This window comes from Heptranchias perlo, chromosome 6 (genome assembly GCF_035084215.1).
Source record: "Heptranchias perlo isolate sHepPer1 chromosome 6, sHepPer1.hap1, whole genome shotgun sequence".
Classification (NCBI taxonomy): domain Eukaryota; kingdom Metazoa; phylum Chordata; class Chondrichthyes; order Hexanchiformes; family Hexanchidae; genus Heptranchias; species Heptranchias perlo.
Genome location: NC_090330.1, coordinates 58,123,289 through 58,141,277, shown reverse-complemented (window position 1 = coordinate 58,141,277; position 17,989 = coordinate 58,123,289).

Here is a 17,989-nt window from a genome sequence, read left to right as displayed (position 1 = left end):
TAAAGAAATAACTTGCATTTATATATACTTTATTAGTTAATAACACTACCTCTCTTCCCTTTTTCTTCTCTATCTCTCCTGAAAATGTTATTGCTGTAAATATTTAGCTCGCAGTCTCACTCCAGCTAAAGCCAAGTTGCTGTCAAGGCTACAACATCATGTCCCTCCATTCTAATTAGGGCCTCTACTTCCCTGACTTAGTTCTAATGCTTTGCACATTCACATAAATAATGCAACCTTGATCCTTTCAACTCTTTAGTACCCTTTTTAATTCTATTATTTCTTATTCTTTCCTTCACTATCATTTTCCTTACCCTCTTTCCCCCATAAGGTACAAGCCCTCGACAACCCTCCCCCCATGAACTTGCTTATTTGGACTGTTTTGCCCTTTACTATCTATTTATTCTTAACTTCTTCCCCAAATTAAAGATTTTAATTATCCAAAAACAGACTAGGATAAGGAAAATGTTTGTGGTGAAAAGGGGAAGCTTTTTACTATTTGTCCAGGACTTTTTTCTTGACCTGATCCTTCATAATGAAGCAGAGCAATAGGGGCTCCAGGCCCATGATTTCCTGACCAGCATTTCTTTCTTGCCAGGAGCATCCATCAGTGTGTCAGTCCTATTGTGTATAGTTTTGAGCAGCTTTTGATAGTAAGGATATAAAAGCAATGAAAAAGGTGCAGCATAGATTCACTCGGATGCTAAGGGGAATGAGACCTGAGAAGTCACAGCTTCTTTCAATACAGCTGAGAAGGTTAAGTGGTGACCTGATTGAGATCTTTGAGCTTATGAAAGAATATGATAAATAACCAGTGATAGATTGTTTCCACTGGTCAGCAGGAGGGACATTATCAGAAACTTAATTAGTGACTAGCCAGAGGATATTATCATAGAATCGATGAAAGGTTACAGCATGGAAGGAGGCCATTCGGCCCATCGAGTTCGCGCCGGCTCTGTGCAAGAGTAATCCAGCTAGTTCCACTCCCCCGCCCCATCCCCATAGCCCTGCAAATTTTTTCCTTTCAAGTACTTATCCAGTTCCCGTTTGAAGGCCATGATTGAATCTGCCTCCACCACTCGCTCTGGCATTGCATTCCAGATCCTAACCACTTGTTGTGCAAAAACGTTTTTCCTCATGTCACCTTTGGTTCTTTTGCCAATCACCTTAAATCTATGTCCTCTGGTTCTTTTTTTTTATTATTCGTTCATGGGATGTGGGCATCGCTGGCAAGGCCAGCATTTATTGCCCATCCCCAATTGCCCCTGAGAAGGTGGTGGTGAGCCACCTTCTTGAACTGCTGCAGTCCATGTGGTGAAGGTTCACCTACAGTGCTGTTAGGAAGGGAGTTCCAGGATTTTGACCCAGCGACGATGAAGGAACGGCGATATATTTCCAAGTCGGGATGGTGTGTGACTTAGAGGGGAAAATGCAGGTGGTGTTGTTCCCATGTGCCTGCTGCTCTTCTCCTTTTAGGTGGTAGAGGTCGCGGGTTTGGGAGGTGCTGTCGAAGAAGCCTTGGTGAGTTACTGCAGTGCATCCTGTGGATGGTACACACTGCAGCCACAGTGCGCCGGTGGTGAAGGGAGTGAATGTTTAGGGTGGTGGATGGGGTGCCAATCAAGCGAGCTGCTTTGTCCTGGATGGTGTCGAGCTTCTTGAGTGTTGTTGGAGCTGCACTCATCCAGACAAGTGGTGAGTATTCCATCACATTCCTGACTTGTGCCTTGTAGATGGTGGAAAGACTTTGGGAAGTCAGGAGGTGAGTCACTCGCCACAGAATACCCAGCCTCTGACCTGCTCTTGCAGCCACAGTATTTATATGGCTGGTCCAGTTAAGTTTCTGGTCAATGGTGAACCCCAGGATGTTGATGGTGGGGGATTCGGCGATGGTAATACCGTTGAATGTCAAGGGGAGGTAGTTAGACTCTATCTTGTTGGAGATGGTCATTGCCTGGCACTTGTCTGGCGCGAATATTACTTGCCACTTATCAGCCCAAGCCTGGATGTTATCCAGGTCTTGCTGCATGCGGGCTCGGACTGCTTCGTTATTTGAGGGGTTGCAAATGGAACTGAACACTGCGCAATCATCAGCGAACATCCCCATTTCTGACCTTATGATGGAGGGAAGGTCATTGATGAAGCAGCTGAAGATGGTTGGGCCTAAGACACTGCCCTGAGGAACTCCTGCAGCAATGTCCTGGGGCTGAGATGATTGGCCTCCAACAACCACTACTGTCTTCCTTTGTGCTAGGTATGACTCCAGCCACTGGAAAGTTTTCCCCCTAATTCCCATTGACTTCAATTTTACTATTGCTCCTTGGTGCCACACTCGGTCAAATGCTGCCTTGATGTCAAGGGCAGTCACTCTCACCTCACCTCTGGAATTCAGCTCTTGCCCCTTCTGCCAATGGGAACAGTTTATATTTGGCATTTAGCATTATATTTGGCATTAAATTCTATGGAAATATAGAAGTGAGTCAGAGAGATGTAATACAGTTACAATATTTGCCCAGTTGTGGGATATGATTTCTGCCAAAATAAAAGCAGTATTTATCTTGACAATTGCCATCAAGGGATTAAATAACTAGATTACTGAATAACTATGAACAATCTAACAAATTCTCACAGAACTGCTTCAGTCACATGATAAAGTGGGACCAGACTCAATGTAGTGCCTCTGACGTTCGATAAAATGTCCAATAGGTAGGTTTTGGTGATGTAAAAAGTTATTAAATACATTTCTGGCATTATTTGAAAGACCCAGCAGCACATCCATAAATTGAGCAAGGCAAGGTTCTTGTTTGACTAGCAACCGACCTTCATATGATGAATGCAGTGAAGAGAAAAATGCTACAGGCAGATCTAGATTTATAATCTTTAATGTAAACACACCTGCCTGAAAATTGGTCTGCGCATCGGCCTTTTTTAATTTTACTAAGGCCTCAATATAGCCAGCAGGAAGCGTGAGCACATTCCTGGCTGGAAGTGTGCCAGCTGCCATATTGGGTAAGGACAAACAAGGGACATCCTTTACCCATTCCTGAAGCAGACATTAAGGCCTTTGCAAATGCAAATAAGGGACCTAATACCTGTTTGAGGTCCCCTCTCCAAGACTGGTTTGCCCTGAGGCAGCCTGCATCATCGCTGGAGCTTGCCTGCAACAAAGAAGGTAAGTAATTTACTTGAATGTAAGCATTCCCGACCCCAGATTTAACCCCCCTCCCAATCACCGCCACTCCTGACCCCCAATTGCCACAACCCCCAGCCTCCTCTTCCAACACCCAATCTGCCTCGTCTCCCGAAACCCAACCCAGGACCCCAACCTCCTCCACCGATGCCTGATTCGGGACCCAACCCATGGTACCAATTCCCCAGCCTGACACCCGGCCCAACCCATGGCCCCAATCCGACCCCGGAGCTGACCCCGGCCTGACACGCAGCCCTCCCAAGACCTTATCCTCGATCCAGGCCCCGACACTAGCAGCGGCCCAAACTTGGAGTGCTCTTGACTGGCAGTCCCTTCACGCTTTGCCGGGAACATTGAAATGAGACCCGATATCTGGAGAGCCTCCGGGCTCACCATTCAGGTGTGGAGTAAGGGGTGCGAACTATACCCCCCGCATGGCCAAAAATGGTCCCGGCCCAATTTACAGGCCATCTATTGGTGTCATGTATAGGGAGACAATAAAGAACAGAAGGTTGTATTATTTTTCTCATGTAGAAATACTGTTAATAACAAATCATGCTTATGAAATACTTTGTTAAAAGTTATAAGGAAGATGCTGATTGTATTATTGATTGGTTTATAGCCCACTAATCACCTGCTTCAGTCACTTGGGGCTCAATTTTCAAACAGAGCCGGGAAGGGGGCGGGGAGTCAATTTGAGGTTGGGAAACCCATTAGTGTGGGTTTCCCGGACATCCTTACGATTTTGGCGTAAGGACGTCTTTTTTTTTTTGTCGGTTTCTTGTCCGACTGACCGGCTGATTGACAGGTTGGTCTCAGTCGGATGCGAGGCCAGCCAGGGAGAGGACGTCTGCAGGTAAGTCTGCAGGTAAGTCTTTGTTTGCATGGATGGGGGTGGGGGGATGGGGGAGCACAGGTAGGCAAGGGGCACAGGTGGGCAAGGGCAGAGGTGGGCAAGGGGCACAGGTGGGCAAGGGCACGGGCGGGCAAGGGCACGGGCAGGCAAGGGCACGGGTGGGGAGGGGCATGTGTGGACAAGGGGCTTGGGTGAGCAAAGGGCGCAGGTGGGCAAGGGGCACAAGGTGGGCATAGATGGGCACAGGTCGTGAGTCATGGGAGATGGGATCAAGGGTCATCACGGGGACCTGCGATCGTTAAAGGGAGGGTCGGAAGATCGGGGTTGGTGTCGGAGGATCGGAGTCGGGATCGGAGGATCGGGATCGAAGGATCGGAGTCGGGGTCGGAGGATCGGGATCGAAGGATCGGAGTCGGGGTCGGAGGATCGGGATCGAAGGATCGGAGTCGGGGTCGGAGGATCGGGATCGAAGGATCGGAGTCGGGGTCGGCGGATCGGGATCGGAGTCGGGGTCGGAGGATCGGGATCGAAGGATCGGAGTCGAGGTCGGAGGATCGGATCGAAGGATCGGAGTCGAGGTCGGAGGATCGGGGTTGGAGGGTCGGGGTCGGAGGAATGGGGTCAGGGTCGGAGGATCAGGGTCGGAGGATCAGGGTCAGAGGGTCGGGGTTGGAAGATCAAGGTCGGGATCAGAGGGGAAGGATCAGGGTCGGGAGGCAGGGGATCGGGGTCGGATGATTGGTGTTGGAGGATCGGGAGGATCAGAATCGGGGGGGTTGGAATCGGGGGTCCGTGATTGGTGGCGGGGTCCGCGATCGGGCATCTCCACGATCGGGGGGAGGGGTCCACAATCCTGGGGGGGAGCTTCGGTGCAGGCAGGCTTGTTGGGCCTGGGGGAAGCACTCCCTCTCCTCCGGGCCCACAAGCTGTGCCTTTCCAGGTACTTACCTGCAGTCTCGGGCCTTCTCGCCTCCTTTCATGAGGCGTAAAACAGAAGCGGCTTGATTTGCAAAGTAAAAAAAGGTGGCTTGGTGGGGGGGCATTGAAAATTGCAACCATTTCAGACCCGCCCCCAACCCGCATCCAATCTGCCCACTTCCGGTTTTTATGGGGCAGGACGAGGGGCGGGTGGCCAACCCGCTCCCAGGAGGCAGGTCGGGCCTTAAAAGCTTTCAAGGAGGCTTTAGACTTCCATTTTTAACTAATTCCCCATTTCAACCCCGGGGGGCCAGGACTCCGGGGCCTTCTGTTTCCCGATCCTCTGACCCCGACCCTCCGACCCCAGTTCTCCGACCCCAGCTACGATCCTCCGACCCCGGCATCGATCCTTCGACCCCGACCCTGATCCTCCAACCCCCGACCCTCGTCCTCAACGATCGTGGAACCCCGCGATCCGCCCCCCCCCCGTGACTGACCCCCGATCCCATCCCCCATGACTCGCAACCCCCATGCCCACCTATGCCCACACATGCCCCTTGCCTACCTGTGGCCCTGTGCCCACCCATGCCCCTTGCCCATCCATGCCCCCGGTCCCCCCCCATCCATGCAAACAAAGACTTACCTGCAGACGTCCTCTCCCTGGCTGGTCTCCTGTCCGACTGAGACCAGCCTGTCAATCAGTCAGACAGGAAACTGACAAAAAAAAGACGTCCTTACGTCAAAATCATAAGGACGTCCAGGAAACCCGTAATAATGGGTTTCCCAATCTCAATTTGTCCCCCCCCACTCCCCCTGCCCCTTTCCCAGCTCCGTTTGAAAATTGAGCCCAAGGCCGGGGAATCCCGGCCCCCCAAGGTTGAAATGGGGAATTAGTTAACAATGGAGGCCTGAAGCCTCCTTGAGAGGTTTTAAGGCCCGACCCGCCTCCTGGGAGCAGGTTGGCCGCCCGCTCCTCGTCCCGCCCCTGTGAAAAATGGAAATGGGCGGGTGGGAGGCAGGTCTGAAATGGTGGCAGTTTTCAATGCCCCCCACCAGCCCACCTGTTTTTTACTTTGAAAATCATGCCCTAGGAATCTAATGGGCTCAATTTTCAAACGAGCTGGGTGGGCATGGGTGGGCATAGGGCCATGGGTGGGCAAGGGGCACCAGTGGGCAAGGGGCATAGGTGGGCAAGGGGCATAGGTGGTCATAGGGGGCACAGGTGGGCATCGGTGGGCACAGGGGTCACAAGTCATGGGAGATGGGGTCAAGGATCAGCCACAGGGGGGCGGGATCGGGGGTCAACGCAGGGGTTTGCGATTGTTGAGGGGGAGGGTCGGGGGTTGGAGGATCAGGGTCGCGGTCGGAGGATCGGGGTCAGAGGGTCGGGGTCGGAGGATCGGGGTCGGAGGATCGGCGTCAGGGTCGGAGGATCGGGGTCGGGATCAGAGGATCGGGTTCAGAAGATCAGGGTCGGGGTCAGAGGATCGGGGTCGGGGTCAGAGGGGGTGGACCAGGGTCGGGGGTCAGGTGATTGGGGTCGGAGGATCGGGGGTCGGAGGATCGGCGTCAGGGTCGGAGGATCGGGGTCGGGATCAGAGGATCGGGTTCAGAAGATCAGGGTCGGGGTCAGAGGATCGGGGTCGGGGTCAGAGGGGGTGGACCAGGGTCGGGGGTCAGGGGATCGGGGTCGGAGGATCGCGGGTCGGAGGATCGGGGGTCGGAGGTGGAGGATCAGGGTCGGGGGGTCGGGGGTCCACGATCGGGGTGGGGGACCACGATTGGGGGCGTCCATGATCGGGGGGGGGGGTCTACGATTGAAGGTGGAGGGGTCGGTGCAGGTAAGCTTGCTGGGCCTGGGGGAAGCACTCCAGCTCCTCCGAGCCCACAAGCTGTGCCTTTCTAGGCATTTACCTGCAGCCTCGGGCCTTCTCGCCTCCTTTCACGAGGCGTAAAACAGAAGGCCTGGGAATCCCGGCCCCTCGGGGTTGAAATGGGGAATTAGTTAAAAATGGAGGCCTGAAGCCTCCTTGAAAGGTTTTAAGGCCCGACCCACCACCAGGGAGTGGGTTGGCCACCCGCCCCTCGTCCTGCCCCTGTGAAAACCGGAAATGGGCGGGTTGGAGGCGGATTGGGGGCGGATCTGAAATGGTGGCAATTTTCAACGACCCCCCCACCCCCAACCCACCCATTTTTTACTTTGAAAATCCAGCCCAATATTTCTGGCTGAAACTCTCACAAACAAGAAGAATGTACTTATGTCAAAAACTATGTTTACAGGTTTTCAGCATCATGTTGTTACTTTCACCCAGCAAAATTAGACTTTAATCAATAATTCCACATGACATGACAGAGAATTTAGACTTTAAAGGATTTATTTCTAAATACCATCTAGGATCAATTTCACAAATCAGCTACTTGTTTGTAAATTATGTATCACAATACTTCACAACAAAGAGGAACATACTAGGATTGTGAATATGAGCTTAAAAGTGGCTTTACTTGTGTAACAAGATTTCAAATGAGAAATTATACCTTCAAGTAGATGACCTGTGGGAGTGCTGTCTACTTAAGAACATAAGAAATAGAAGCAGGAGTAGGCCATACGGCCCCTCGAGCCTCCTCCGCCATTCAACCAGATCATGGCTGACCTTTGACCTCAACTCCACTTTCCCGTCCAATCCCCATATCTCTTAATTCCCCTAGAGTCCAGAAATCTATCCATCTCAGCCTGGAATACACTCAACGACTGAGCATCCACAGCCCTCTGGGGTAGAGAATTCCAAAGATTCACAACCCTCTGAGTGAAGAAATGCCTCCCCATCTCAGTCTTGAATGACCAACCCCTCATCCTGTGACTATACCACGTAGTTCTAGACTCTCTAGCCAGGGGAAACAATCCCTCAGCATCTACCCTGTCAAGCCTCCTCGTAATCTTATATGTTTCAATGAGATCACCTCTCATTCTTCTAAACTCCAGAGAGTATAGGCCCATTCTACTCAATTTCTCCTCACAGGACAACCCTCTTATCCCAGGAATTAATCTAGTGAACCTTCGTTGCACCACCTCTAAGGCAAGTATAGCCTTCCTTAGATAAGGAGACCAAAACTGTATGCAGTACTCCTGGTGAGGTCTCACTAAAGCCCTGTACAACTGTAGTAAGACTTCCTTACTCTTATACTTTAACCCCTTGCAATAAAGGCCAACATACCATTTAATTTCCTAATTGCCTGCTGTTCCTACATACTAACTTTTTGTGTTTCTTGTACGAGGACACCCAACTCTCACTGAACACCAACATTTAATAGTTTCTCACCATTTAAAAAAATTCAGTTTTTCTATTCTTCCTACCAAAATGAATAACCTCACATTTCCCCACATTTTCCTCCAACTGCCACCTTCTTGCCCACTCACTTAATCTGTCTATATCCCTTTGCAAACTCTTTGTGTCCTCCTCACAGCTTACTTTCCCACATAGCTTTGTATTATCAGCAAACCTGGATACATTACACTTGGTCCCTTCATCTAAGTCATTAATATAGATTGTAAATAGCTGAGGCCCAAGTACCGATTGTTGCAGTACCGCACTAGTTACAGCCTGCCTTCCTGACAATGAGCCGTTTATCCCTACTCTCTGTTTTCTGTCCTTTAACCAATCCTCTATCCATGCTAATATATTACCCCCAACCCCATGAGCCCTTATCTTGTGTAACAACCTTTTATGTGGCACCATATCGAATGCCTTTTGAAAATCCAAATATACTACATCCACTGGTTCCCCTTTATCTACCCTACCACTTACATCCTCTAAAAACTCTAATAAATTTGTCAAACACGATTTCCCTTTCATAAAACCATGTTGACTCTGCCTAATCTTGTTATGATTTTCAAAGTGCCCTGTTACCACTTCCTTAATAATGGATTCCAGCATCATTCTGACAACCGATGTCAGGCTAACTGGCCTGTAATTCCCTGTTTTCTCTCTCCCTCCCTTCTTGAATAGCAGGATAACATTTGCTATCTTCCAGTCCACTGGGACCATTCCAGAATCTAGAGAATTTTAGAAAATCATAACCAATGCATCCACTATCTCTGCAGCCACCTCTTTTACAACCCTAGGATGTAGGCCATCAGGCCAGGGGATTTGTCGGCTTTTAGTCCTATTAGTTTGCCAGTACTTTTTCTCTAGTGATATTAATTGTTTTAAGTTCCTCACTCTCATTTACCCTTTGGTTCCCCACTATTTCTGGTATGCTTTTTGTGCCTTCTACTGTGAAGACAGATATAAAATATTTGCTTAACGCATCTGCCATTTCCTGATTCCCAATTATAATTTCTCCTGTCTCAGCCTCTAAGGGACCAACGTTTACTTTTGTTACTCTCTTCCTTTTTATATACTTGCAGAAGCTCTTATGATCCATTTTTATTTCTTGCAAGTTTACTTTCATATTCGATTTTCTCCCTTTTTATCAATTTTTTGGTTGTCCTTTGTTGGTTTTTAAAACTCTTCCAATCCCCAGGCTTATTACTCTTCTTGGCAACATTATAGGCTTCTTTCAATCTAATACTCTCCTTAACTTCTTTAGTTAGCCATGGGTGGATCACTTTTCCCATGGATTTTTTATTTCTCAATGGAATGTATATTTGTTAAGAATATTGAAATATTTCATTAAATGTTTGCCGTTGCTTTTCAACTGTCAAACCCTTTAATTTAATTTCCCAATCTACCTTTGACAACTCACCCCTCATACCCCTCATTGGCTTTATTTAAGCTTAAGACCCTAGTATCTGACTTAGGTTTGTTACTTTCAAACTCAATGTGAAATTCTATCATATTATGATCACTCTTCCCCAGAGGTTCTTTTACTGTGTGATTACTAATTAACTCTATGTCATTACATAATACAAGATCTAAAATAGCCTGATCCCCTGGTTCCATGATGTATTGCTCTAGGAAACCGTCTTGAATACATTCTATGAACTCGCCTTCCAAACTACCTTTGCCAATTTGATTTGCCCTGTCTATATGCAGATTAAAGTCCCCCATGATGACTGCATTTCCTTTGTTACAAGCTCTTATTATTTCACGATTAATATTCTGTCCAACGGTATTGCTACTATTAGGGGGCCTACAAACTACTCCCACCAGTGTTTTCTGCCCCTTGTTATTTCTAATTTCCACCCATATTGATTCTACTTCCTGATCTTCTGAGCCAAGATCCTTTCTCACCACTGTCCTTATGTCATCCTTTATTATTAGAGCTACACCCCCTCCTTTTCCATTCTGCCTGTCTTTTCTAAATGTCATGTAGCCTGGAATATTTAGCTCCCAACATTGGTCATTTTGCAACCATGGGCCCGATATTAGGAGGGAGGCGGGTTGGCAGTGGGGGGTCGACTGGTTGCGTGGGTAACCCACCCAGTAAAATCGGTGGGTTCCCTATGTGATCGCAAGTAAATTGAAGCCACTTACCTTGGCTTCCGGGTTTTGTGCTGGAAAGCTGCGCAGCGGGCGGACTGCGCGTACACATCATAGGCTGTCAGCTGGAGGAGCCCGATTTAAAGGGGCAGTCCTCCACTGACTGATGCTGCAGAAAGGAGCCAAAATTACAGCATGGAGCAGCCCAGGGGGAAGGCTGCTCCCAGATTTAATGATGCCTCATACCAGGTCCTACTGGATGGGGTGAGGAGGAGGGGGAGGAGGAGGAGGAGGAGGGGGGGAAGACAGAGATCTTCTCCCTGGCAGATGGGAGGAAGTGGCCTGCCTCTGCCACCACGAAGGCCTGGCTCGAGGTGGCAGAGGAGGTCACCAGCACCACCAACATATCACGCACCTGCACGCAGTGCAGGAGGCGCTTCAATGACCTAAGTAGGTCAGCCGAAGTGAGTACTCTACTCATTCCCCTACACTCCGTCTGCCACATCACCACCCCCACCCCACATCTCCTTCTGCACTGCCAACACTACTCTATCACATCACTCCTCACACCCACTGCACTTACTCACCTTGCCAGTACTCATCCCACCACTACCACTCATACCAATCCTCATACAATCTCATGGCTCTATCTCAAAATCACCCTCTGATGCATCTCTTTCACGGTCAGCCTCACCCAACCTGCCACTACCTGTGCTGCAGCCACAGGGATGCATCACTTTTGTGTATTAGAAAGTGTAAGGCAAACGTGTCATGAGCGTGAAGAGGATGCACAAGGGTGTTTGAGGGTTTGTCATGGTGTTTACCTATATTTGATTTCTGATCAACTCATATTACATATTATATTGGCACCACTACTACCACGTCTTGGCCATTCTTGACTGGCTTGTGTAATAATGCCCTTTCCTGAGGATCACCATGAAGACCCACACCTGATGCCACCCATTGTGTCACTGCAGAGTGGGTGTAGGTATATTTGCAGGGCTCTTTTGTGCAGACGACTGAGAGACGCTGGTGATGTCCCCGGTGGCACCCTGGAAGGATGCGGAGGAGAAGTTGTTGAGGGCAGTGGTGACTTTGACAGCGACAGGTAAGAAGATGGTGCTCGGGCCAACTGGGAGCAGCTCGGCATGAAGGAGGCTGCAGATGTCCACGACTACATGTCGAGTGACTCTGAGCCTCCATGTGCACTGCTCCTCAGAGAGCTGCAGGAAGCTGAGCCTCGGTCTGTAGACCCTGTGACGAGGGTAGTGCCTTCTGCGATGCATCTCTCTCTGCGGTTGCCCTTCCTCCTGCTGTGCAGGTGGATGTGTCACAGCACTATGTTGTGGAGCTCCACGTGTCAGAGGTGGACGGCATGGCCGGCAAGGCTGGTGATGCTGTTCATCCTCCGAGGAGGTCATGACTGCAACTACTGCAGCCCCCATCCGGAAGATGTACATCTGAGGGGGTCCGCAAGGTAGGTAAATGTGTCTGCACACTGGGGTTGAGGTTGCAAGTTGGTGAATTTTTGTGTTCAGAGGAGGGTGGGGCAGGCCAAACTTTGTCCAAAGTGACAGAGTGGCCCCCTGCAATGAGTGAGGGTCTCCCCCCCACCTGTCAAATGGACCTTTGCAGCTCCCACAGGCTGGTGGCTGCAACACGTCTATTTCAACTGGGAGTGTTTCCCCCAGTACGGGAAACACGCTCAGTTTGAATGAAAATCCCACCCCTCCTAAAATATCCTCCCAATCAGGTCTGCTAACGACCTGAAGTATCAAAATAATTGGTTTAAGTAGGATCCCGCCGGCTTTAATTGCTGGTGGGAGTCCCGCATGCGGGAGCTGCGCGCACATCTAAGCGTGTCATTGGGGAACCCGGAAGTGAGCGTGTGGAAGCCGGGCTCCGGACCCGTCCCAGGAATCCCGAATTTACGGAGCCCCCCCGCCACGAACGCACCCGCTGTGCCATCCTAAAATCGACCCCCATGTCTCTGTAATGGCTATTAGGTCATTTATCTCTATTTGCGCCATTAATTCATCTAGCTTGTTAAGAAAGCTCCGTGCATTCAGATATAGAGCCTTTAATTTTGACTTTTTACCATTTTTTCCTGCTTTGACCTTACTTGTTGTTGCACTATTATTGGTAAACTCTCTGTCCCTTCCTGCCACGCTCTGCTTATCTTTACCCAAGTCACTACAATGTTCTATTGGTTTTTTTTATTCGTTCATGGGATGTGGGCGTCGCTGGCAAGGCCGGCATTTATTGCCCATCCCCAATTGCCCTTGAAAAGGTGATGCTGAGCCGCCTTCTTGAACCGCTGCAGTCCGTGTGGTGAAGGTTCTCCCACAGTGCTGTTAGGAAGGGAGTTCCAGGATTTTGACCCACGATGAAGGAACGGCGATATATTTCCAAGTCGGGATGGTGTGTGACTTGGAGGGGAACGTGCAAGTGGTGTTGTTCCCATGTGCCTGCTGCTCTTGTCTATTGTCTTAACTTTTCTTATTAGATTTCTAAATTTCCCCTTGCCTGACTCCTTCCCCACCCCTCGTTTTACTTGTCCTTGTAGAACTGCTCACAAATGTACAGCACAAGCAAAATGGAAGTAAAAATGACAGTAGACTTTTCAGTGTATTCTTAATATGTATTCAGTTTTTTTAGAGAGGGAGATAGTTACTGTCGTGCAAAAATATACACTTAACATAACTATTTAAAGAAACAGTTAACATCTCTGCAATCTTTCTACCAATCCCAGTAGGTGCCTAATTTGGCAGTTCAGAAGTCAAGAAGGGAAGAAATATATTAAATATACCTTTATTTGAAAATGGCTGCTATTCCACTCCAAGGCATTTCTTCATTAATATTTTCAACAGCAATTTGAATGAATACAGAAACATGGAAAATGCCCCAAGGAGAATCACAGAGGAGAAAAAGACTTTGGGCAATAAGAGGATAATTAGTGGAGTAACAGCAAAGCCAGAAAGAAAGATTTTGAAAAAGTTTTTAAAGGTAGAGTAATAAGTAGCAAAGTTTAAGGAGTGAGCTCCAGAGGGCAGGGCTGAGATGGCTTAAAACTTTCTTACTGATGATGGCGGGAGAGGGGCAGAGGAAGGCATGTGCTGGGGTGTAGGGCTGTAGAAGATTGTGGAGGTAGGATGGGGCAAGGCCACGGACCAATTTATAAATTAAGATGAAGTTGTAACAAAAATTAATGTAACTTCTTTCTTCTGTCACGGCAACATATGTGATAAAAAACTAGATTCACTCACAAAAAATGGCACAACTTGTTTTGATGAACAAAGTCCCAAAATATAGATATTGGCCATGATGTTCTGTTTTGGCAGAATACCTGTGCATTTTTGTCGGGACAGGAGTTTCGCCTGCCCCAGTTTTCCGGGGTCAGGTTATCTTTCATATTTTAGGCAAGCTTCATGCAGACGCTGGGGAGCCTTCCTGGAAGCAGGCGGAGAAGCTTGCAACAGACCCAGGCATTTACAACAGTGTAACGTGGCCTGTGGCCTAAGCTGCTGGCCCAAAAAGTATTAAAGTATTTTTACACTATTTTTAAAAAAAAGCCTTAGCCAATACAGTCAATCACCTGCAATCAGTTGCACAAGGTAGGACAGCCTCTTTATTCTTAAATCCTTCACTGCCACCATAGCAACCCTGAGCAACGGAAATGCATCAGCATTCCTAGCAACCAATGTTGCTAGGACACAAAGGACAAGGTATACATTGAATGACATATTTCTGTCAGTTGTATGCGATTACACTACCCCAACCCATATGTGGGCTGATATATTGTATATGCCTCATCAATAATGGCAGAAAATCCTTGTAGTAGCAGGGAACAGTGAGGAGCCTGCGTAAATGCAGCAGAAAATCTTACCATATGTCTGTGCCAGTTATCTGAGAGAGTGGCCAAACCATGCAACTCAAATGCAGGCATTTTCCTGGGTTTTGATTGCATTCAATTTCCTTTGTCCTGCTTAATTTTTAATAAGTATTTCTCAGCCTCTCTTGTTTCCATAGAATAGTCTTTCCACAGCCTTTGGAGAGAAATAGGGGGTTAAATTTGTTAACCCCCGAAAATATGCCCGGGGATCGCGGTGTGCAATTAACCCGCGCCCGGTCGTTAAGATGCAGGCAGCACATAACATTCATGCTGCCTGCTGTTTTACATGCTGGGTGCACGTGCAGCCAGCCCTACTTGCATTGTTGAGTGGCTGCTCACCAGCAGGGAGCCCAGATATAGCGAGTGGCTAGCACCACTTTAAGGCAGCCTGCACCTCTTAAAGGGGAGGTGCACTGTGGCTGCAGGAAGTGGTGGAAGTCAATGGTGAAGTGAATCTGTGCTGTAATGTAGTGAAACATGGTGATGATGGGAACGCTGGAATTTTTAATGAGCAACAACTTGGCTGCTCAAAGTTTCCGGGACTCTTATATTTTCAAAATATAAGATACGGGTCTGAACAGAGATCAGAAATCGCACACGTAAAACACAGATGCAGGTCTCGTCCTTATGTTTAAAAACTGTTGAGTTCTTTCAAAACATTGAATAAAGGTTGCTCACAACTACATACCACATCCTCCAATCTGCACGTCAGACCCCAGCAATCTGTCGATCTGAGTTTGTACTGGGCCTACGGGAGAGTGCGCACCAAGGTTCTCTGATGATGCACTAGCAGCCTTGTTGCAAGAGGTTGACAGAAGGAGGGCATCCTATATCCGCAGGGGAGCAAGAGGCCCTCCAGACCTGTGCTCCCGAGACAGTAGTGGATGAGGTCAATGCCAGGAGCATAGCACCACGAACATGGATGCAGTGCAGGAAGAAGTGCAGTGATTTGACACGAGTGGTCACGGTGCATGAGTTCAACTGTCAAGTGGCATCTCCTACCAACTGCACCACGAGCCGCATCCACTGTTCCACGCACTACACACCCCATCACCCACCTACCATCAAACTCTTTCAATCAGTACTCAACTCTTCCAATCACCCAAATAACTTGCAGGACATTCACCAACAAACGTCTCGCTTTCTTGCAGGAGAAGGTGGCGCATAACAGGAGGCAGCAAGTGGCAGTGACTCCATGGAACATGAACCTGCTGTCCTCTCCCAGAATTAGAGCATTCCTGTCCCACCCCTGCCACTCCGCCAGTGCCCTTGCTGTTACCTGTCAGCTAGCCAGCCCACTCCAGAGTAGGCCATTTATCCCCTCAAATCTGTTCCGCCATTCAATGAGATCATGGCTGATCTGTGACTTAACTCCATATACTCACCTTAGCCCCATATCCTTTAATACCCTTGGTTAGAAGAAAAATGTACCTACAGTCTCTGATGGCAAATTGTGTATGATTATTTATTATGGTGATTGCTATTTTCCCCTGCAAGTAATAACGGTGCAGCAAATAGAAAACTGAAGAGCATGAGAGGGTCCCTGGATTACAGAGAAGAAACAATTTGCAAATGCTGGAAATCTGAAACAACAATAGAAAATGCTAGAAATAAGCAGCAGCTCCATCAGTATCCACAGAGAAAAGACAGGTAAACATCTTGGATGTACATCTTTCCTTAGAACAGGGCATATACCTGAAATATTAACTGGTATTTTCTCACTATAGAACATAAGAAATAGGAGCAGGAGTAGACCATTCAGCCCCTCAAGCCTGCTCCGTCATTCAATAAAATCATGGCTGATCTTCGACCTCAACTCCACTTTCCTGCCCAATCCCCTTGATTCCCTTAGAGTCCAAAAATCTATCGATCTCAGTCTTGAATACACTCAACACTCTGGGATGGAGAATTTCAAATATTCATGACCCGCTGAGTGAAGAAATTCCTCCTCATCTCAGTCCTAAATATCTGACCCCTTATCTTGAGACAATGGACCTGATATTAGCAGGGAGGTGTGATGGCAATGGGGGGGGGGGGGGGGGAGGGGTGGCGATTGGGCACATGGGTAACCCGCCCAATAAAATCCATCCGTTTCCCACGCGATCGCGGGTACATTGGAGCCACTTAACATGGTTTCCGGGTTTGGCATCCAAAACCTGCGCAGCGGGCGGACTGCACACCCGCATCACAAGCTGTCAGCTGGAGGAGCTCTATTTAAAGGGGCAGTCCTCCAATGGCTGCTCCTGGAGCAATCACCAAAATAGCACAATGGAGCTGCCCAGGGGAAAGGCTGCTCCCAGATTCAGTGATGCCTCACTCCAGGTGCCACCGGATGGGGTGAGGAGGAGGATGATGTCTTCTACCCGGCGGACAGGAGGAAGTGACCTGCCTCTGCCACCAAGATGGCCTGGCTCAAGGTGGCAGAGGAGGTCACCAGCAGCAGCAACATCTCCCGCACCTGGATCCAGTGCAGGAAGCGCTTCAATGACCTAACTGGGTCAGCCAAAGTGAGTACACCTACTCATTCTCCTACATTCCCCCAACCCCAACTCATTCTGCACTGCCAACACTACTCTATCACATCACTCCTCACACCCACTCAAACCTCATCCTCAAATTACCTGCACTTCCTCACCTCCCCATTACTCACCCCACCACTACCACTCAACCCAATCCTCATACAATGTCATGGCTCTGTCTCATACTCACCCTCTGATGCATCTCTTTCATGGTCAGCCTCACCCAAACCAAAGAATTCAGCGGTTGGCCACGTCACCATCCCTCACTCACGCCTCTCTACTTTCTCCCCTTATAGGGGAAGAGAGCCCAGAGTGCACTGGAGAGGGCGAGGACCAGAGGGGGGCCGCAACTGGTAGTCGTGCTCACAGGCGCGGAGCAGGAGGCTCTGGAGCTGAGCCGCACCCTCGAGTGCCTGTCTGTCGGGGACGCTGAGACTGCCACCCGACAAATGTCTGGTAACAGAACTTTAACATTCAGCAATAACAAATGATGTTAACATGCCTTGCCATCTTCAGCACCTCAACATCTGTAATCATGCTCAATATTGCCTTCTGTTCTCTTACAGGGCCTTCAGCGACCGCCGTGGCGGCGGAGGGCGATTCCTCAGAGGACCTATCAGCGTCTGAGAGGGCACCGTCACATCTGAGCGAGCCATCCACCGGTGCAGATACACACACCTCGGTGGGTCCCCGTCCACAGTTAGTTGGGATCGCATATGGTGAGTTACCAAACACGTGAGCATGAGCAGACACTGGTAGCAGGGGCAGCTGTGGAGAGTCCGTGTCGGTGGGACCACTCTTCTCCAGGCTCTGCTCAGCTGGACACAGATGCTGATCCCTGGAGGCCATCCATTAAAAGGAGAATGATCAAGGGGCAACAGCACATTTGCGAGGTGCTGGAACAGGTGCCATGCGCACTCTCCACAATCGCGCAGAGGATGGAGGAGTCCAACTCCTGCATGAGTGGAATAGTGGCACAGGTAAGGGAGGGCATCTATGAGATATTGTCACGGGTTAGTTCAGGAATGTCTGCGATGGAGGGAAGGCTACCTCCATGGAGCTTCAAACACGGCTCACAAATGAGTCCATTCAGGCCCTGACAACGGTCCTTCGGTCTCAGGGTGAACAACATTCTGCCGCCTTAAACAGGCAGGCAGATACTCCAGCACTGGCCTTACAAAGCTTCACACATGT